The following is a 23,791-nucleotide window of genomic DNA, read 5'->3' on the forward strand; positions in this document are numbered from 1 at the left end:
GCATTACATTGTACATGTGTAATGAAACTTATCATTTGTTTAAATTCTAGGTATATTCAGAGCTGTTAACAGTGCCTACCAATCATCATTGGAGTCTGCTAAGAGCATTGCCGAAGCAGAAGGTGTTGTGTCTCAGTCCAAAGACAGCAGGAGAGTGGCACTGGGACTAGAAGGAAAATCCACAGAATTACTGGCTGAACTTGAGACACTCAAGGAAGAGCTGTCCTACCCAAACCTTACTCCAACCATCAACAGGGTAATTGGAAAGGGCACATAAAGCTGTAGTTCAATTCTGCAGATAACTACATCTTTGATTTTTTTTAAATGTTTATTATATAGTGAATAATGTACCCCCTACTGTAATTTATAAAGATATTATTAGTCACCGAGGAGTTATGTGACCATATAAAAGCACGAGGCCGCAGGCCGAGTGCTTTTATACAGGTCACATAACTCCGAGGTGCTTATAATATATTTATAAATTTTAAGTAGGGGGTACATTATTTATTATAATCTACAGTTTCAAAGTTCAATTTTTATATCCTGTCTTTGCTTTTTACAAAATGTATTACTTTTTTTTTGCTGTAGTCCCTCCTTGTTGATTTAAGTACCTGTATTTCTTTTGCTTTCTGTAGATTATTTTGCAGGTGCCTGCTCTGTGTGATGACATTCTGCTGCATCAGAGATGGGGGTGGGGGCAAGGGAAGAAGAGGGAGTGAGACTTGATATAGTGATGGGAGGGGCGAGTGAGACTTGTGATTGTGGATGGGAGGGGAGCGTGATTTGAGATGATTGATGGGAGGGTGGAGCGAGACTTGCCATAGTGGACGGGAGGGGGAGCGAGAGTGGAGCGGAATCGTGTGAGGAAGGAAGCGACATCAGGGAGGCAGCTGCAGGAGACGTGAGAGGAAGGAAAGTGCAGCCGATAGATGGGAGGCAGTGAAACAGGTGGAGCGTGTTACGAGTGGGCGGAACAAGGAAGTCTGGCGCTTGAAAGCCAAGCTGGCTGGAAACAAGGGTACAGGATAGAGCAGCAGCTACAAGTGCTGTCTCTTTAAGTTTATAAACGGCGCGTTCTGACGCCAGAACGCGCTGTTTATAAGGATATAATTTACAGTCTGGTCCCATAGGGAAATGACCAGACTGTAGATTATAACGCAATAATGAAGCATGGTTTCCTGCTTACACTTTCTTACTGTTTATTAGTTTAAAGGAACAGTAACACCAAAAAATGTAAGTGTTTTAAAGTAATGAAAATAACATGTACTGTTGCCCTGCACTGGTAAAAAATATCTGTTTGCTTCAGAAACACTACTATAGTTCATATAAACAAGCTGCTGGGGCGCAATGGCGGAAATTGAAAAACGGCTATATGGTACAGGATAACTAATGGATAAAAGATAACACCATTAGCTTATTTGTTATCTGATGTGTAACCTGAGCCTTTCTCCTTTAAATGGCTGCCCCCATGGCTACACAGCAGCTTATTTATATAAACAATAGTAGTGTTTCTTAAGCAAACACAGCAGTTTTACCAGTGCAGGGCAACACTGCATTATATTTTCATTACATTAAAACACTTTTATTTTTTGAAGTTACTGTTCCTTTAACTAGAGATAAAAAGCTCTGTATAAACAACCAAATCCCTTCACCCTTTACTGCAAGGAGATTATCTGTGCACTGGGCTTCAATTCCCTGTTTGCCCTGTTATAAAATAAAATAAAATAACAAAAAAACCTAGATTATTTTGTGATTCAAACAATAAAAAAAGTATGTCTAGCACTATCCCTGTTAATTTTACTCAGGGTCAGCTAATATTAAAAATTGCTTTGCCAATCTTGAGCTACACCAAAAGCTTTATGGGTACATTAATATGGACATTTAAGTTATTTTCAAGTGATAGAAACACTTTTCTGTTTCTAGATGGCTGTTATAATGCAAGTGCCTGTTGTTTTCTAACCACAATATTGTGCTTTCACCAAAATTTCAGCAAAATAACAGGCACCCACTAAGTGCTCTCCCTTGAGTCTGTTTGCTCTATAATTTCAACCTTGCACCTTATGTAGCAAAATGCATTTACCCTGTGTTTTGGCACATGGAGCAAGCATAGTGGAGTATGTATTGGTGCATGCAACTTTGGGTGATTAACACACAATAATACACAATTTTGCTCTTTGCTGTAACATAGTTATAGTTATATAGTTAAGTTAGGTTGAAAGAAGACCAAAGTCTATCAAGTGCACATGCCTACACACACACCCACTCAAACTACATATATATACCAATATTTATGTTAATTGTAGATTTTAGTATCACTATAGCCTTGGATATTATGGTTGTCCAAGAAATCATCCAAGTCCTTCTTAAAGGAGTTAACAAAATCAGCCCTCACAACACAATTCCCATAATGCTCTGCCCCCCCTTGCCTAGTTTAACACTCATCCAACCTCTTAGCCATCCTTTCCCCTAGCACAGTGGCCCCCCTTCCATTGAGGTGCAATCCATCGCAACTATATAGGTTGTACCTCAAGTTAAAATCAGCCCAGTGCTTTAGGAACCCAAACCATTCCTTACTACACCGAGACTTTAGCCATGTATTCAACTCCCAAATCTTCTGCTGTCTTCCTAAATCTGCACGTGGCACAAGATTCCCCTTAATGTTAGAGCCTAGATCCCTAAACTCACTCTTTAATGTCCTCCATCCATCACTCATTTTGTCATTAGTACCAATATGTACTAAGACAATTGGGTCATGCCGAGCCCCACCCAATAATTTGTCTACTCGACCAACCACATGCCGAACCCTGGCACCAGGAAGACAGCAAACTGATCAGGATGACAAATTACCCTAGCCACTTTTTTTATACATGAATCCCCTATAACCACAATCTGTTTTGACCAAGCTCTGCTCTCCTCCCCACCACTAACTGCTCTCCCGGCTTTTAGAGACATCCGCCCCATCTAGAACTCACACTCCCATCTTCTTTTGTTGTGTTTACAGACATATAAATGAAGAAAAGCTGCTATTCTACATTCATACTGATAGTTGTACTTTTTCAGATCTGTGAAGGTCTGCGGATAAATCCCTGCACCCCTGAAGAATGCCCTGGACCTGTATGTCAAAGAAACAATGACTCTCTGTGTAATGTGGGGTCTCTCTGCTGCGGGGCTTTCCCTCTCTCCAGCAATGCCTTGAGGAACACAGAGAAAACTGCTCAAGATCTTTAGGACATTAGCAGCAAGCTACAGAAAAATGCATTAATGGTAGAGTAGTTCAGCACATGGTTCAGATTATTTATTCTATTCAGGCCCTCTCTTGTTACCTTTCAGTCTCTCGTTCAAACTAATACTGGGCTGTTAGAGTAAATTGGACCCTCGCAAAAGTTGCAGAAACAATAAACTGAAAAACTGCAAAGAAAAGCTAAATAATAAAAAACACACACACAAAACTCAAAAGCTTTAAGATTAATTGCTAAGTATCTTAGAATACCACTGCCTATATCATACTAAAACTTAATTTGAACTTCCCCTTTAATCAGTTAAGGGTTGACAGAATATAATAATCTGATACACATAAAAATGATTTGAATATTGATTTAGGCACATACATAAAGCCAGCCAGATTTAAGATAATGCCCAGCAACTGACAGAACAGGTCAGCAGGGCCAGAACTCACATGGAAGAGGATATGGGACGTCATACAGCAAGTCAAAGATTTCGTGAGTGGTAAGCAATGGGGTCATCAACAACCTTATTTTTTATACACATGAAATACAGCAATCTTTCCTTAGTTGTAATTAACAATATATTAATATTGTTGAACGCATAGTAGTAGTCAGCACTGGGTTTAACTTAAATTCAGAATTTCCAGTGCATGTCTCTACTACTCACTATCAGGCAACCATGCAGACAGCGGAACAGTAAACAGAATTTGTAAAGGAGCAGTTACATTGGCACACATACTAAAACGTTTACCTCTGCAAAACTTCCTGCAATTATTCAGCACAAATTAAGACTTTCTCAGTCTATTTTTTTTATATATTTTTGTTGAAAATTCGATTTTTTAGGGTGTTTTATGTTCCACCTTCGCACATATGTGCAATCCATTATTCAGGAGCAACCAAAGTATCAAGTGTAACTGCTCCGTAACAGGCTTTAGTAAAGCTGGGGGAAGAATGCTCAGTAGAAGGAGAATTGTCTGCTGTTATCAAGCAATTTATCAATTAATGTCTCAAACTGTAACAGTTTGTAAACTCATCAGTCTGGCTTAATGAACTTCACAGGGAAACATTAGAAGCGGAAAAAGAAAAAAAAGTTATTTAACTGTAAAAAGAAGGTTGAATGTGATATGTTTTGTGAGGGTGAACTGTCCTTTATCTGGCCTTTTAGACCCATTATTGAACTATTTATTATCCTTAAGGTGGCCATAGACGTAGAAGTCAATGGGCATTTTTACGTGCGTGACAATTCCTCTCGCTCCAAATGCATTAAAGTCAATTGGTCGTTTTTTCTTATGGCGACTTTTTTGTCCTAATACAGAAAAGCCAATGAACATTTTTTCTTATGGGTTTTTTTTCACTGCAAATTTTCACGAAAAAATTCACACATGGTGAAATTCCAAATTTTGCCACAAATCCATGGCTGGTGGCCCTCCTCGGTTTATAATTGTTCCAATATTTCACACTATCCAGTATATATCTGACTGAGCCCCTTGTAGAAGTCAGTCAGGAGGGGGTGTTTTTGGTCCACACATATATAGAAAGGATCCCAGTATGATCAGTTGATCCTTTCGTTAGCTTTACACAATTGGCGCAGTGCAGTACAGTTTACATGAACTAAGGAGAATCCTATATTTCTTGTAAAAAATACACTAGAATGTCATTCAGTGTGTTAATAGGTTTCCACTACAGCAGGATTGCTAAACTGCAAAAACTGACTTGCTCTATATTTTCTCTCCATTCTTAAACATAAGAGCACTGCAGTGAAATCCTATTGGCATATATTATACAACGTGCTTAGACTGGAGATCTATACACAATACTCAACAGTGTTTTGCAGATCCCATATACTGCAGTGCTTTTGCCTTTGCATACACAATACTCTGCAGTCATATCACCTCACTCATTAATTCTCTGTATAACATGAAACTCTGAACTGACTGTGTGCTTAGGTTATCCTGAACGTGGTGCTAAAAGAACAGAGAGGACCTCTTATGTACTAATTACCTTCTTTATTCATTTAACAGTATGCACAAAATCTTTGAAAACAGTAAAGATAAGTTTGAGGCTGCTGCTAGAGCATTTGCACTATAGGGCTCATTTGGCAAATTGGGTCAAGCTACAAATCCAAAAAAAATGGTGTATTTTTGTATTAACTGCCCCTATTAAATTTGAGCCTAGCTCGGAGGTGCAATTCTTCTTGCTCCCTGAGAGGAGTGCAACAAATTGGGTATCTCTCTGTATGTGGTTCTGCTTGCTTTGGCAGTGCTGCATACATGAGGTGGAAAGCACATGGGAGCCACCATAAGGCTGGAGGATGCAGAGTGGAGTCCTGCAGCACAGGTCAGGTATCCGCAAAAAAAAGCAGGTAACCTGTTGTGGGTAGAAATTTTGGATGCCGGTGTAGATGCGCGTTGGTGGCAGGGCAAGAACTAGGGTTAGGCAGAAGAGGCAGCTGCTTAGGGCACAATGATAGGGGGGCGCTGTGCAGTTACCTCTAAAATTGTCTTCTGCCTACCCCTAGTCTGTGTTCGCACCACTCACTCTTACTCCCCTTTCTTCCATCTCCCCTCCCTCCTGTCACCCTTCCCTCCATCGCTCACCCCTCCCTCCCCCTCTGTCACGCTCTCCTCCTTCCCCCCATCACGATCTCCTCCCTTCCGTCACAATCTCCTCCCTCCTGTCACCTCCGTCTCTACCCTCCCTCCTGTCACCTTCCCCTCCATCTCTCTCCCCTTCTCTCCCCTTCCTCCCTTGTCTCCCTCTGTTGATCTCTCCTCCCTTGTCTCCCTCTGTTGATCACCCCTCCCTCTCCTCTGTCGCTCACCCCTCCCTCCCCTTCTCTCCTCCCTTCCCTCCATTGCTCTCCCCTTCATGTGGGGAGGGGGTGGCCGGCCGGGTTGGTGGGTCAGGTTGCTGGTGTTACCTATAGCAAATTTTACTCCTTTACAGATTTTTTTAAAACTGTATGCAAAAAAATTTGGTCACTGATTAAATTTTTTGCGGGGGGGTTTACACATACTTCAAATCCAGGGCTCCCTTGTGCCTTACAACAATGAGCACTGAACTGCACAACACATGAATCCTCCGACATGACATGAGACTGGTGCTCAGGACAAAAGCAACAACGCTTTCACTGTAAATAGATTAGAATAGACAACGAGGAGCCCCAAATGGGCACATGTAGCACAGTCAGGCGTTACCTGTACAGAGCATTAGCAGAGCACATGGTTATACACTAAGCTGGGCTCCTGAGTTTTAGCAATGTCAGCATATCTCTTTATAATAGAAGAGCCTTGAAGGATTACTGTGGTAAAATCATCTAGTGAATGGAAAAATGAGAAGTAGAACTCATAACTCAAATCTTTTAATAAAGATAGCCGCTGTCTTTTTATTCTTTTATAGTGCTACTAAATACATTATGATTTATTTATTTTTTTAGGTCCAATGAGCCCAATCGCTGTAGATCTGTGGTTCCAAACTACAGAATTCCCCCACTACTACATTGTAGTCATTGTTGTGGCTAGGATTTACTGAGGTATAGACCACCATTTAGATTAGCACATGCTAGAAGGGCTTGTCACATGCTGATAAATAATCCCTTTCTATTCAAACATTTTTAGGGGGAACAAAATAGACACATTGAACTATACCCTTTTCTCCTCCACAAAGCTGTGCTCTAGGCATAGAAAATGCAATGAAAGACAGGAACACAGGACTGTAAAGGAGGTATTGGGGGCCCACTCCTGTTTCTGTACATGTTTCTAAAATAAATGATCTTACAAAACTTTGATGGGATTGGGACCCTGACATATTTGGTGTGGGGCCAAGTAATTTATAGCATAACTCCCAACTGTCCAGTTTTTTGCGAAGCAGTCCCGATTTTGACAGCTCAGGCTGCAGTCCTGGATTGTTAGTGAAATGTCTAGACTTTTACTTTGATCTCCTGCACTGAACAGCCAGTACATAGTTTCTGAAATGTAATTAAAAAAGAGGCTCTTGGCAGAGAGCCCAGAACACTCAGCACCTGCACTACATTTGTAACCATTATAGAGAAGGAACGAGGTGCTAAGATAGTTGACAGAACTACATGTGACAGAAGGTGGCCTTAGATATTGCGCCTCAATACTGCTCCAGATTATAAATATATAAGCAAATAGGAGGAGAACTGTGTGAAGTGGGAATATGGGAAAAAAATACAAAGTATTATTATCTGGGCCTAAATGAAAGGTCATTTACATTTTTTCTATCATTTTTTCTATCATTTTTCTAATTTAGCAAAGGGTCCATCTAGTTTGTGTAAGCAAACATAACTGATAAAAAGAAGGCCTTATTCATTCCAATATAAATGGTGTTTATTCAGGTTCGTTCACCTCATGAAAAAGGTAGCGGAGAGTTTCACAGACAAAGAGGTGTGAGAAGGCTATAATAAGTATTATGTCAAATCATGTAAGCCTCAGACAAGCTGAAGGTGACCAGACATCATTATTCATTGTGCATCACACACATCCTCCCCCATGTGTGTCCTGTGACCCTACAGAGCATTAGCCTGAAGGTGAAAAAAGACAGATTAGCCTTCCAAAACTGTTGTATAAATACTATACCAAAATGGCAGTCATATAAAAAGAAAATGCATTGTAGCAATCACCACTTAATAATAAAATGGACTGGATTTAGAGATTTTATTTAGAGGTTTATTATAGGCTTTATAGCTTTATAGCATTCTAAGTGTAGAATAATATTTAATATTTATGTAGGCTTTATAGGGAATAGAACATTGCAAATAACCTTACATGTATGGGATCTATTATACAGAAACCTGTTATCCAGGACATTTTCAAATACTCCAATGTAATTCATTGCTAAATAAACTAAAATGTATGTAGTGATGACTGATTTACTACCCTTTGGCGCATGCAGATTACCGAAGCGCTTACGATGGCCCCGTGAGCTCCGCTGCACTTAAACTGCAAAGAGAGGTATGTAAATACTTAGGGCGATTACTGGAGTTTAAACCTGGGCTGGGGTGGAGGGGGGGGAGGGACTAAGTAGGGTAGGGGTTTTTAATGAATAAGGGGTTTGGTTCTCCTTTAAAATGTTTATCAAAAATTTAGGCTATATCCGGATTTTATTCTCTTTTATATTTCTGCCACATTCCATAAAAATATGTAGAGACCTACAGTCTTTTCAAATGACAAGTGACACAAGTGTCTCAAAGATATCAACATGCATGTATGTATGTATGTATGTAATTATATATGTATGTATGTATGTATGTATGTATGTATGTATGTATGTACAGAAAGAGCAAGGTATAAGTTAAAATACCAAAGGCGATATAGCCAAAGCCAAGCAACTTCAGAGTGAGGCTGAGCTTGCCAGTGGGTTATTAAATAATCTCAAAGTCCTTGTGTTAAAGGGGGGCTTCTCATCTGAGTTAACTTTAAGAATGTTATAGAATGGTTAATTCTATGCAACATTGTTGTTTTTTTTTTTATTCTTTTACCTTCTGCTTCTCAGCTTTTCAGTAGGGGTCACTGGCCCCATCTAAAAAAACAAATGCTCTGTAAGACTACACATGTATTGTTATTCTACGTTTTCTTCCTCATCATTTATTCAGACCCTCTCCTATTAATATTACATTCACATATTCAAAGCAATGCATGGTTGCTAGGGTAATTTGGACCCTAGCAGACAAATTGCAGAAATTGCAAACTGGAGGGCTGCTAAATAAAAAGCTAAATAAGTCAAAAACCATAAATATGAAAACAAACTGCGCATTTTTTCAGAATATCACTTCCTGCATCATAGTAAAAGTAACTGAAAGGTGAACCACCCCTTTAGTGTAGTGAATTTAGTTTGGGTTCTTATTTTTTGGCATGCAGGAGTCTCAGACTATAGGGCCCACTGCTATTCAGGAAAAACACTAGTGTATGCATTCACAGTTGCATAAAGTGCTCCACAAATGGCACATCATTTAGTGGTAACTGGCAATGAATGGGCCACATATAAAGAGCACCATTAACTGTTTTATATGCATTGTCAATGTCACAGAAGGTGCTGTGCCTTAAACAATTAATAATTAAATATCAGTGAAATTCTGCAGGATGAAAGAAGGTGATATGTAGTTTACTGATATGTTTGTAAAGAATATGTGGTAATTAGGGATGTAGCGAACTGCCGTTTATGTGTTCGCGAACGCCGTTCGCGAACACCGGCAAAAAATGCGAACAGTTCGCGAACTGTTCGCGAACTTCGAACATCCGAAAATCGTTCGATTCGAACGATCGAAGGATTTTAATCGTTCGATCGAACGATTTTCGTTCGAATCGAACGATCGAAGCCATTCGATCGAATGATTTCATTCAATCCAATGGCTTCGATCGTTCGATTCGAACGAAAATCCTTCGATCGAATGGTCGAATGGTCGAACAATTTTTGACGCGAACGCCTATTGGCGAACGTCGCGCGACGTTCGCGAACATTCGGCGGACGCGAACAGTCGAAGTTCGCGCGAACTAGTTCGCCGGCGAACAGTTCGCTACATCCCTAGTGGTAATTGTCTATCGCAGGTCAAAATAAACCTTCATGTTGTATATTTCAGTTTCTGTGTCTAGTAAAGGAATGTTATCACAGCACACATAAAAAAATGTTCTTACAGTTCAATGTACTAATGTAACATGTAAATATCTGTATGTGCATAGGAACAAAGCCAAAGATGTAGAAGATGGGGTGGATGGGGCTATCATGAACCTTAGTCAAGCAAAGACAGCACTTCAGGAAGCTGAGGACAAGATTCATGGGTCTAGTTCATCCTTACAACAGATCCAGAACCGCATACAAGAGGTGAGATAAGTGTTCCTCATACAAGCTGCTCTCTTTTCCTTTTATTTAGTCATGGGGCCAATTCACTAAAGGGCAAATTTTCACCTGCGATGGCTTCTCCACACTTCGAGCACTTTACTAGGAGCAAATTCGCTACCACTATTCACTGAAACGCGAAGTTGCATCTTTGCTCCGAACGCTGGCGAATGTTTCGCTAGAGTAAATTCGTCAGTGTGAGCATTTCATAGCGAACTGTCGCTAACGTTCATTCCTACATACTTACTCTTAGGTCAGTTTGAATAGAGCGGGTACATATAGGTTGTATTTATATGTCTTTATCAGTGATGTTGGTGAAATTGCTTGAGGTGATTTTATTAAAAATGTTCAAGGAAGCAAAATAAAGATCCTCTATCGCCCTAGACATGAGCCAACCCTAAAACAAATGTGGCATGGCCCTGAGATGGTTAAAAACAAAGTTAAAACAAAAATGTACAACTTTTCAATACAATCCCACTTTAAAATATGAAAAAACACCAGCTTTTTTTTTTTTTTTTTCATTTTTATAACTTTTCGGCATACAGGATATGATGTCACTGACATAAGATTGAGGAGGATGTAGCTTCATATTATCAGTTTACCAGGTCTAAACTGGTGAAAAGAAACTCTGGTAAAAGGGGGTAATTTGCGGTGTAATGATCGTCCCCCTTGATCGAAAATCCGCCTGGCAATAGGGCGAGAAACTTCGTTAGCGAAGTACTCTTTTGCTAACGAATTGCCCGCTATGCCTGTTAGTAAATTGCAGATGTCTCTGCCTATTGGATTTCTGGCAAATTTTCGCTAGCAACAGCCACTTCGCCCTTTAGTAAATCTGCCCCAATGTGTACATATTACTTCTACTCCTTTGATGTTTTTTGGCAAGTGTATAAGTTACATATATTCAAACTGGCAGAGGGGCCCGTCCAAGTTCATTGCCTTGTTTGATTGTTTTATTTGTCTTTGGTGCCAACATGAATAAAGTATAATTTAATTCATTGTTTTATCCTTGTGTGGTAACCAGGGATGCACTGAATTAAGGATTCAGTTTGGGATTCAACCAAATACGAGCCTTTTAAAGAAGGACTTGGATTCAGACAAATTTCAATTTCTGGCTGAACTTGATCCGAACCCTTTAAATCATGTGACTTATGGTCGTGCTAAAATGGAAATCGCTGATTTTTTTTCTACCCCCTGTGCATGCAGTTCTTTTTAGCAACTTTATGCTTTCAATTACATGTGCATATTAGGGTTCAGATTGGATTCAGGAAAAATAAATAATGTATTCCTTGTATACTGCCTATCATAAAATGCATGGTTCTTTGTTCATTCAGATTGAGGATATTTTAGGCCCTGCTGAGAGAGGACTGACAGACGTTCATGATCAGGTTCAGCAGTTCACAGCACAAGGGGAGAAACTGCATGAAAAAACAGCAGAGAACCAGCGTTTGGCAAATGAAGCCCACCAGGCTACCCAGGGAGCTAATGGGAAGGCTCTTGAAGCACAACAGGTATCCATTCACTTTCATCTACAATATGTCTTGCACAGTGCTTCTACATTATCCATGTACACCTAAATGCATTTCAGTATCTAGCTTTAAGCAGAAATAGACAAGCTGAGAAGCTTTCAGGGGAGTTTATTGTTATTGGGCATTCGCTTTCAGGTGATAACACCTCTGCTTCTTAACAAACCATCAAAGGATGGCTGTACCATAAAGTAAATATATTTTTATTTTCTGCAGGGTCTAGAAACGGTGAAAATGAAATACACTCTGCTAAAGAGCCGCTTAGGTCAATCCTCCAACCTGGGAGAACAAGGAGAGAAGACAGCCTGTATTAAGATGGAAGCAAATTGCTTCATCCAAGAGACTATACAAATGATGAATAAAATGAAAGGTAATAGTAGTTACACTACTGCATGTATTCTAGTCCTGTGTGTGGAATAGATGAAGACCAAGCACAATGATTCAGTATAAGGGCATTATTCCAGTATAAATATAACCAACAGGTCTAGATTTAGTATAACTGGTTCTTATATGGCTTTGTAGCACAGAAATACTCATGTAAATGACGTCTTACAAAATTCAGGTGGATGAATTAGGTGATTTGTTGTAGGGTTTCTGTTCTACAAAAGCAGCATTAGCATTAAATAGTTAATAGTGGAGCAGATGGATCATGAAATCTGACTGTTAAAGGGGTGGATTACCTTTAAGTTAACTTTTAGTATGTTATAGAATGGCTAATTCTAAGCAACTTTTCAATTGGCCCTCATTTTCTTTTTTTTTTTTTATAGTTTTTTTAATAATTTCCCTTCTTCTTCTGACTCTTGCCAGCTTTCAAATTGGGGTCACTGACCCCATCTAAAAACAAATGCTTCTTACGGGTACAAATGTATAATTGTTGCTACTTTTTATTACTCATCTTTCTATTTAAGCCCTCTCCTATTCATATTCCAGGCTCTTATTCATATCAATGGATGTTGCTAGGGGAATTTGGACCCTAGCAACCAGATTGCTGAAATTGCTGCCGAATGAAAAGCTAAATAACTTAAAACCCACAAATAATAAAACATTAAACTCAACTGCAATTTGTCTCAGAATGTCACTCTCTACATCATACTTAAAAGTGAATTCAAAGGTGAAAAGCCCGTTCAAAATCAAAGGGCTTGTTTATTATCCATGTTTTTTGCCCATGATGCATCTTGCCATTTACAGGCATAATTCTTGTTGGGTCCAATTCTGAGGAGTATGTCATTCTAGATGTAGCCAACCTTCCTTCATGAATGTAAATGAACTAGCCACAATATATACGTTTCTAAAGGCTGCTGGGATCTGAAACTCCCCAATGTACAAACTAAGAACAACAGTATAATTAGTCTCTATGTAGATGAAGTTGTCTATGGCTTAAGATCCCCAAATCTCCATTTAGCAAAATCTATTTTGTATTTTACTTTTATTTGTATATTTTGGTCACTCACTCGGTCTTTCACAGGAAAACACATTGATTTATATTAATCACTATCCAGATGCCCACATAATTTTTCAATATGAAGATAAGCAGTATGTTCCTTCCGAAACAGTCACAAGCTCCTATGAGTTACTTCTTCTATTCATTAGCTTATTTGTTATTATCCAAATGATTACATTTTTTTCCCTCTGTAATAATAAAACAGTACTGGATGCCAACTAAAATATAACTACTCTTTGTTGGAGGCAAAACAATTTATTGGGTTTATTTAATTCAAATTTATTTATAACAGACAAAGTATAGAGATCCAAATGACATAAAGACCCCTTATACAGAAACCCACAGTTCCCAAGCATTCTGGATAACAGGTCCCATATCTGTTCTTGTCAGGAAAGTTATGAAGGTGAAACAGTTTCAGTAAAGGGGGAATTATAATAATATGGCCATTCAATAGGACAGTCCTAACTAAATTAAGAAATTAATGTTATTCTCCAGTGACTTAAATAGATGGATACTAGTCTTGATTGAAAGCTGTTGGAAACATCTCATACTCATCTGGAAACATTTTCCTTTTTAAAATTTCTTTCTTTATTTTTTTCATACAAAAAGAAAAGAAGAACAAATTAAACAATACACAAAATAAGGGGGGGAAAGGGTACAAAAAATAAATTCAAGGGGGCGTTGGGGAGGTGGTGTATTAGTCATATATCCCACTGTTCATAACCACTTCGACGTTTGTTCCGTATATGTTCTCCATACATATTTTCTTTTGCTATCTGCTGCTTTATTCTCCTCTTGTTTTTCAATTTTGATCTAATGATTCCCTAAATCTGTACCACGGGGTCCAAATCTTCCAATAAGTTACACTGTTATTATGATATAAATACGTTAACTCCTCTAACTGTCTTATTTCTTCTACTGATCTCATCCATTCGTTAAATGAGGGCGGTTCCTTGGATTTCCAATGTTTTGGAATTAGGGATTTAGCTACTTGAATTAGATAAAAGGTAAGTGTATCATCTAGTATCTTGTGATTCTCCAAATTAACATTTAGTAACATTGTTACTTGGTCTTCCATCTGTACCTTGACTGATGTGATATTTTTTACGCTTTCTAATATTTGTTCCCAGTAATCCTTCAGTTTAGGGCAGGTTAACCACATATGTAAATGATTTCCAACTTTATCGTTGCATCTCCAGCACCCGTGATGCTTTTGTGGGTATATTTTATTTAGCCTTGCTGGGGTTAGATGCCACCTTGTAATTATTTTATAGATTGCTTCTTTCATTTTTGACGCCCTGGCTTTTTTGTTTCCTTTCTTAAAAATATTCTCCCACATTTGTTCTGGTATATTGACTCCCAGTTCTTTTTCCCAGGAGCGACAAAACGATGGTAATTTATATTCACCTGAATTGAGAAGAATATCGTATACCTTTGAGAGAGGTTTCATCAGGTCTGGGTCCTGATGTATTTATTCATTGGATTAGACAGTGGAAATAGCACATTACAGGGTTAATGATAATATGGAGGGATGCAGCAGTTTGGCAAACTCTTTTTCCAGGTGTCAGATTCAATTAAATCCTAAACACTCAGCCAAACTGAAGTTCCCCTTTCTGAGACAATTTGCACAGTGTCTACATTTTTAATGTTTTTTGTCTTTTTTTAATTTGTTTTTTTGTTTAGCAACTGTCCAAACAACAACACTGTTTGGAATTTCAGCTGCAATATAGTGGTCTAAAGTTCTCTAGCAACCCGAAAGTGGTATAAATGAGAGACAGGAATGAGTAGAAGAAGGCCTGATTAGAAAAATAAGCAATAAAAAGTAACAATAGCATCAAAACTGTAGCCTCACACAGCAACAGATTTTTTGGTTGCCAGGGTCGGTGACCCCCGTTTGGAAGCTTGAAAGAGGCAGACAAAGAAAGCAAATAATTCAAAAATTGTAATTCTAAATAATGAATACCAACTGAAAATGAAAATAGGTGGTTAATTAAGTTAACTTTAGTTATATTAGAATGGCTAATTTCCATTTTTCAAGTGATCCAGTGACTGGTCTGATTGCCATTTTGGAGTCAGGAAGGAATTTTTCCCCCTCTGAGGCAAATTGGAGAGGCTTGAAGTGGGGTTGTTTGTCTTCCTCTGATTCAAAAATAGAGTAAAATGGATACTGTCATGGCATTTTTCAAACGAGCAAACAGATTTTTTGTATTAAATTTTGAAATCTGACATGGGCTATACATATGTGACTTGTGGTCTGATAAACTTCAGTCACTCTTTATTGCTGTACTGCAAGTTGGAGTGATATCACCCCCTCCCTCCCCCCTCAGCAGCCAAACAAAAGAACAATGGGAAGGTAACCAGATAGCAGCTCCCTAAGACAATATAACAGCTCCCTGGTAGATCTAAAAACAACACTCAATAGTAAAAGCCAAGTCACACTGAGACTGATTCCGTTACATTAAGTAGGAGAAATAACAGTGTCAGGAGTCGAGGCGAGTCCGAAGGTATGAGCCTCCCCCACGCTTCCCACTGAGTTGCGCCCTGGGGGTTGAGACAGGACGTTCCCAGATAAGGAATAGCAGGAGTGCTAGATGAGCCCACAGAAATAACAGTTTGTAACAAGGGCCAGCACTTATCTGCAGGAGACGAAGCGAAGTCTGGAACAGGCCGGGTCATACACAGGAAATGATCAAGAAGCAGGTACCAGTTGAGGGAAATCCAGAAGAGTAGTCGGAAAAGCCAAGGTCGAGATCAGACGAGCAAATACAGGAATCCAGGGATAATCAGAAGAGTAGTCAGGAACAAGCCGTGGTCGAAATCAGAATAAACATCAGTAGTATACGCTTAGTGTCAGTAAGACGATCACCTCGCACTGGGCCTAGGTCAGAGTGACCTTTTAACCCCAGGACGCATGTTGGCGTCAGAACGCGCGCCTGCGTCAGAACGCGCGCGCGCCCGTAAATGCGCGCCCGTGTCAGAACGCGCGCGTGCACGTAAATGCGCGCCCGCGTCTAAACACACGCGCACATCAGGACACGCGCTCGACCCCGCAACAAGCGCCGGAGTGGAAGCACAGGCCTGGGGAGATGTCGGCTCAGCTTGAGCCAGATCTTCTGGATCCCGACATTGCCCCCCCTCAATATGCAACCTCCGGGTGCATGTGGAAGCCGGTCTGTCAGGATGAGATCTATGAAACAACTCAATAAGTTGAGGAGCATGTAAATTACTCACGGGTTCCCATGAATTCTCTTCTGGAGGAAAACCTTTCCACTGGATTAAATATTGAAGCCGACCTCGCCGGTACCTAGAATCCAAGACGGCCTCCACTTCGAATTCCTCGACAACTTCAATAGTTACTGGAGCTGGGGGACTGTGGTCTCTTCCCGAAAAAGTGTTCTTCACCACGGGTTTCAATAAAGCTACATGAAAAACAGGATTAATTCAGGCAATTTAAGTTTGAAAGTTACCTCGTTCACGCGTCGAATAATGGGGAAGGGACCCAAAAATCGTTGACCCAGCTTCTTAGACAGGACACGGAAGTTTGATGTGCCGGGTAGACAACCACACCAGGTCTCCAACTCGAAACTCAGAACCCTTCCTTCTCTTACGATCAGCAAAATCCTTAAAATTGTTCTGTGCTTGGGCCATTGCTTGTTGAATTCTTAGGGTATTATCAAGAAGAAAAGAAAGTCTTTCTTGAACCGCGGGCACCTCTATACCTTTAGGAAGATTAGGAAGCACGTGCGGATGGAAACCATAGTTAGCGAAAAAAGGAGTTTGCTTGATGGAGGAATGAAGAGCATTATTGTAGGAGAACTCAGCCAATGGTAACAGCTCACTCCAATTGTCCTGAAGGAAGGGCGAAAAACAACGTAGATATTGCTCCAACGTTTGGTTAGTCCTCTCTGTCTGCCCATTGGATTGTGGATGAAAAGCCGTGGAAAGAGCCAGCTCAATTTTCAGAGCTTTGCATAATGCCCTCCAGAACTTAGATGTAAACTGTACTCCCCGATCCGACACAATCTCGTCTGGAACTCCATGGAGTCTGACGACTTCTTTAATAAACACCTCAGCCGTAGAAGGTGCAGAAGGTACTCCGGAGAGGGGAACAAAATGTGCCATCTTGGAGAGTCGATCCACAATTACAAAAATTGTATTGTATCCTTGCGAGGGAGGAAGCTCTACAATGAAATCAACGGAAATGGAACCCCACAATCGAGTAGGCACTGGTAAGGGACGTAGCAACCCCAGGGGTTTAACATGTGAATCCTTAAACCGAGCACAAGTCTCACAAGAAGATACATAATCCTTGCAGTCCTTAGCCATGTGAGGCCAGAAGAAAAACCTTTGAGCAAGATCTAAAGTCTTAACATATCCCATATGACCCGCCAATGGGTGATCATGAAGTAATTTTAGGGTCTCTAAACGAAGTGTTTCTGGAATGAAGACTTTGTCTTTCAAAAAAAATAACCCATCACAAGCTTGCAACTTCCCGTGTGGAGATAAAGAAGAGGATGCCTCCTTGATCTTTGAAAAAAGTTCACTCTGAAGAAGAAAGAAATTCTGAGGATGAAGTATCGTATCCGGGGGAAAAGGATCCTCTTCCTGACTGTGTAACCGTGAAAGAACATCAGCTTTCTTGTTCTTAGAGCCAGGCCTATAGGTTATATGGAAATTAAAACGAGAAAAAAACAATGCCCACCTGGCTTGTCTTGGTTTGAGACGTTTGGCGGTTCGTAAATACTCAAGATTTTTATGGTCTGAAAAAATAATGATCGGGTGTGATGCTCCTTCCAACAAATGACGCCATTCTTCAAATGCTGCTTTAATGGCCAAGAGTTCTCGGTCAGAAACATCATAATTCTTCTCTGAAATGGAGAGTTTCTTAGAAAAGAAAGCCACAGGATGAAGAGCGTTGTTATCGCCGGTCCTCTGGGATAAAATAGCACCAATAGCAGTTTCAGATGCGTCAACCTCTAGAATGTAAGGCAGAACAGGGTTAGGATGCTTTAAGACAGCAGCAGACGTAAACAGATGTTTTAATTGGTCGAATGCTTCTTGTGCTTGTGTAGTCCACTGAAAGTGTTTAGTGGAACTGGTTAAATCTGTGATAGGAGCGATGATCTTAGAAAAGTTCTTAATAAACTTTCTATAAAAATTCGCAAACCCGACGAAACTTTGTACTGCTTTCCGAGAAGAAGGAACAGGCCAATCTAGAATAGCGGACACCTTCTTCTTGTCCATGCAAACTCCGTCAGAAGAGATCACAAACCCCAGGAACTCCACTGAAGATTTGCAAAATTCGCACTTCTCCAGTTTGGCATACAAACGATGAGTTCGCAGACGGTTACAAACCTTCCTTAGTTGCACCTCATGGTCCTGTTCGGAGGAAGAAAAAATTAAGATATCGTCTAGATAGACAATCAAAAATTGATCCAAAAAATCTCTGAAAATATCATTAACAAAATGCTGAAAAGTAGCAGGAGCGTTGCACAAACCAAATGGCATAACGAGGTACTCATAATGTCCAAAATGGGTTCGAAAAGCCATCTTCCACTCATCTCCTTGACGAATCCTTACCAAATTATACGCCCCTCGCAAGTCTAATTTAGAAAAAATCTTGGCCCCACGAAGGTTTTGGAATAATTCAGGAATTAGGGGTAACGGGTAACGATTTTTTACAGTGATCTGATTCAAGTGTCTGTAATCAATGCAAGGCCGTAAGGAATGGTCCTTTTTCTCCACAAAGAAAATACCCACCCCTGCAGGTGAGGTGGAAGGACGAATAAACCCTTTCTCCAAATTCTCGTTGATATAATCTTTCAGGACCAACAGTTCAGGCTCAGACAGAGGGTAGATACGTCCGAAAGGAATTGGAGCCCCAGGAAGCAAATCTATAGGACAATCATAAATTCGATGAGGAGGTAGTGTGTCAGCTCCCTTTTGATCAAAAACATCCATGTAGTCCTGAAGAAATGAAGGAATAGCCTGTAAACGAGGATCTTGAGGTGAACACAAAGCAAATACTTTAGAAGTGGTCTTGGGCATGAAGAAATGAGAAATACAAGCCACAGACGAAAATTGTAATACCCCAGTGCTCCAATTTATTGAAGGATTGTGTAATTTCAACCATGGGAACCCAAAAATTAACGGGAAAAGATAAAGTCTCAATATGATTATAGTCAGTGATAACAATAAGTGGTGCGGTCTCTAACATCACTGGTCCAGAGGAAAGTTGGGAGCCATCTGCTGTCCTCACCAGAAATGGTTGAGTCTTGGGTCGGGTCGGAATATTGTGAGCTTTAATAAATTCTTTATCGACAAAACAACCACAGGCTCCCGAGTCTATGACGACTTTACTCTCTAGGAACCCTTGGGGCCACTGTAGAGAAATAGGAATAATGAGCATAGGTAATTCACGAGAGGAGGAGGATGAGGATGGAAAATAAGTCGGATGAATATGCTTACCCCCTGGTCGGGTAGGACAGTTCCTCAAAAAATGACCAGACAGACCGCAGTAGAGGCATAAATTGTTCTCTCTTCTGCAAGACCTCTCCTGGGCAGAGATAGCTGTTCTCATAAGTCCAATCTGCATAGGTTCAGGAGCAGTTGTTATAGAAGCAGGGGAGGAGATAGATGACGAAGTTGCAGAGACGTATGAAGACAGAGGGGCTTTAGGTAGTACCCAGGATGCTCCAAAAGAAGGTGTTGCAGCTCTCTCTGCACGTCTCTCCCTTAGACGACGATCAATCTGTACACAAAGGTCGATCAAAGACTCCAATGAATTAGGTACTCCTACTCTGGCTAACTCATCCTTCAGAGTAGGACTCAAACCCAAGCGGAATTGATGTCTGAGGGCCTTGTCATTCCACTCGGTGTCAGTGGCATAGGTGCGGAAATCCGTCACATAATCTTCTACTGGGCGTTTGCCCTGACATAGAGTCCGGATCATAGTTTCAGCAGTGTCGGACCTCTTAGGATCGTCATAGATCTGAGCCATAGCTGAAAAAAATATATCCACACTAGCCAATAGGGGACTTTGGGTTTCAAACAGACGATGAGCCCAAGTCTTTGGTTCTCCGGACAATAGGGACATAATCACTCCCACCCTGATTTGTTCTGTAGCATAAGATTGACTTTTCAAGGAAAACATGAGTCGACAGTCATTTTCAAAAGCCCTGAATTTAGCTCGATCTCCCGAAAAGCGTTCAGGAAGTGGTATCTTGGGCTCGGGCGTCGGATGTGTGGAAGAAGAAGCTACTCCCGGGAAAGCAACCGAAACTGGGGGTCCAGGAGGAGGAGCGGCAGCAACAGTCATGTCTTGCATCTGGGTCTGTAATTGTTGATAGCCCCCTTGTAAATCTCGAACAGCCCGAGTAAGGCCAGCTAATTGCTTAGCAACAATTTCTAAAGGGGAAAGGGCCGGTTCTTCGGACTCCATGGCGAGGTGATACTGTCAGGAGTCGAGGCGAGTCCGAAGGTATGAGCCTCCCCCACGCTTCCCACTGAGTTGCGCCCTGGGGGTTGAGACAGGACGTTCCCAGATAAGGAATAGCAGGAGTGCTAGATGAGCCCACAGAAATAACAGTTTGTAACAAGGGCCAGCACTTATCTGCAGGAGACGAAGCGAAGTCTGGAACAGGCCGGGTCATACACAGGAAATGATCAAGAAGCAGGTACCAGTTGAGGGAAATCCAGAAGAGTAGTCGGAAAAGCCAAGGTCGAGATCAGACGAGCAAATACAGGAATCCAGGGATAATCAGAAGAGTAGTCAGGAACAAGCCGTGGTCGAAATCAGAATAAACATCAGTAGTATACGCTTAGTGTCAGTAAGACGATCAACTCGCACTGGGCCTAGGTCGGAGTGACCTCAGAACGCGCGCCTGCGTCAGAACGCGCGCGCGCACGTAAATGCGCGCCCGCGCGAACGTAAATGCGCGCCCGCGATCACGTAAATGCGCGCCCGCGTCTAAACACACGCGCATCAGGACACGCGCTCGACCCCGCAACAAGTGCCGGAGTGGAAGCACAGGCCTGGGGAGATGTCGGCTCAGCTTGAGCCAGATCTTCTGGATCCCAACAAACAGCCTGCCACAAAGTAGTTCCATCCTAAAGTGCAGGCACAAATCACATGACTGGGGCAGCTGGGAAACTGCCAATATGTCAAGCCCCATGTCAGATTTCAAAACTGAATATAAAAAAATCTGTTTGCTCTTTTGAGAAATGGATTTCAGTGCAGAATTCTGCTGGAGCAGCACTATTAACTGATGTGTTTTGAAAAAACCATGTTTTCCCATGATAGTATCCCTTTCAAAGGTTGAACTTGATAGAGGTGTGTCTTTTTTCAGCCTAACTTACTATGTTACTATGTTGTTTATAGTTTTTTAATTTTTTTTACTCTTTCCAGCTTTCAAATGGGGGTCACTGAACCCATCTTAAAATAAAATACAAAAAAATGAAAACCAATTGCAGATTGTCTCAGAATATCACTCTAGATCACACTTAACGTTAATTGAAAGTTAAAACAACCCCTTTAAAGGAGAATTCAACCCTAAACTTAAAAAACCCCTACCCTACATAGACCCCCCCCTCTCCCCCAAGCCTAAATGTTACCTCCGGCAAATGCCCCTAACGTTTTACTTACCACTCGGTGCAGATTCAGGCATCGGAGTTCACGGACGCCATCTTCAGCCGCTTCGGAGTCTTCGGAATGTGACTGGTGCTTCGGCAATTTTCGTGAATTTCAGTGCATGCGCAGTTGTCGCAAAGCAGAAAATTGCTCCAACTGCACATGCGCCAACATGCCGGTCTCATTCCAAAGATTTCCGAAGAGAAGAAGATGTCCCCCGTGAACTCCATTGCCTGAATCTGCACTGAGAGGTTTGTAAAACATTAGGGGCATTTGCCTGGGGTAACACTTAGGCTGGGGGAAGGGGGTCTATGTAGGGTAGGAGGGTATGTTTTTTTTTTTAAGTTTAGGGTTGAATTCTGCTTTAAGGTATTTATTGTCTGTTAATTTGCATTAGTGTAGACAGCCCTATTGTCTGCTTGTTTCTTTAGTTGGTAATTAGATTGTAAACTCCAGTAAGATGAGGACTGATGTGTGTGTTCATGATATTAACTGATCTGCCAGAACAGTTTAGCATAAATTCCACTGATTATCTAATTTTGATAGAAGCAGCTAGCCTATGGCCCCACGGCTCTTTCTAAGGACTTGTATTTCTTCCCTTTAGGAATCAAGACTGAGCTGCAAGAAGGAAGGCAAACACTGCTGATAAAATTCTCCCAACTGGAGGGCTTGGAAGAAGAGGCCAGGTTCATCCCAGATATCATCAGTGAAAGGGCCCTCTTCTATGCAACCTGCAAATAAAGCAACATCAGTGCTGCACGGCTACAAGATGTGACTAGCATCACAAGCAGCAAGTACTTTTCCATCATCCACTCTCTAATGTGTGTCCTATGGAAGAACTACATATATATATATATATATATATATATATATATATATATATATATATATATATATATATATATATATATCTGCACCGCAACCATAAGTGGGAAGAGACAGAAATCATATATTGATACTATTCCCAGACCCAGATCATAACTATTGGATTCCAAACAAATAATCTAGATTTTTAACAGGTTTTGTTCAATTAATGCTGTACACATTTATAATATATAAATGTGTATAAACATGTATAAATCCAATTTTGTATTAAAGCTTTGCACATTAAAGGAAGACTAAACCCTAAAAATGAATATGGCTTAAACTGCCATATTTTATATACTGAACTTATTGCACCAGCCTAAAGTTTCAACTTCTCAATAGCAGCAATGATCCAGGACTTTAAACTTGTCACAGGGGGTCACCATCTTGGAAAGTGTCTGCGACACTCGCATGCTCAGTGGGCTCTGAGCAGCTATTGAGAAGCTAAACTTAGGGTTTGTGCAAATTATCAAGCAGAAAATTTGATTTTTCTGTAATTTAAGCTGATGCTACAAGGCTGATTATTAAATTCTGATGCTAGTTGCACTGTTTTCTGTGCTGCCATGTAGTAATTATCTGTATTAATTACTAATCAGCCTTATATTGTGACATTTCTATTCTATGTATACTGTATATTGTGAGTGGGTCCCTAAGCTCAGTAAGTGACAGCAGCACAGAGCATGTGCAGTGAATCAGCAGAAAAGAAGATGGGGAGCGACTGGGGCATCTTTGGAGACACAGATCTTTACTACTAAAGGGCTGTGGTTGCCTTGAGCTGTTACAGAAGCCCAAAACATAATGTGCAACATTTCTAGCTACTTCTTTAGTAAGGCTTTAGTTCTTCTTTAAAGCCCATTTATCATAATAAAATATAATGGGTAGGGAGTAACCAAGGTGCAAAGTTGTAATTTTGTTTGTCCAAAATATACCTGCTCACCCAATTGTTGCATGTGTTCCCCTTCCATGCTCCTTCCTTAAAAGGATACAAGGAAGGACAACCAGGGAACACAAGACACTCTCTAGTCCTGGACATAAAGAATGTTTAAGGCAGGGGCTAAATACTTTTGTTCCCTTGCAAACATGAGTGCTATGCCATGCACTTCAAGATGGATGCAGCTGGTCTGCATCAGTGCCCTGTGTAAATAGTGTGTGCATCACATACTGATGGGACAAATTTGAAACAAGTTAGGGTGCTTTGCAAGAATTTACATAACTTTCCATTAGTGCACTGAGTAACAAGTCAAAACTGCCATCA

The 23,791-nt window shown here is 40.6% G+C and overlaps 1 pseudogene; it reads left to right on the forward strand.

Moving 5' to 3' along the window:
• LOC108707460 overlaps nt 1-22,471 on the forward strand; it is a 56,253-nt pseudogene extending 33,782 nt beyond the window's left edge.
• Nucleotides 22,472-23,791: the final 1,320 nt, after the last annotated feature.

Source organism: Xenopus laevis, chromosome 2L (genome assembly GCF_017654675.1).
Source record: "Xenopus laevis strain J_2021 chromosome 2L, Xenopus_laevis_v10.1, whole genome shotgun sequence".
In the NCBI taxonomy this organism is placed as follows: domain Eukaryota; kingdom Metazoa; phylum Chordata; class Amphibia; order Anura; family Pipidae; genus Xenopus; species Xenopus laevis.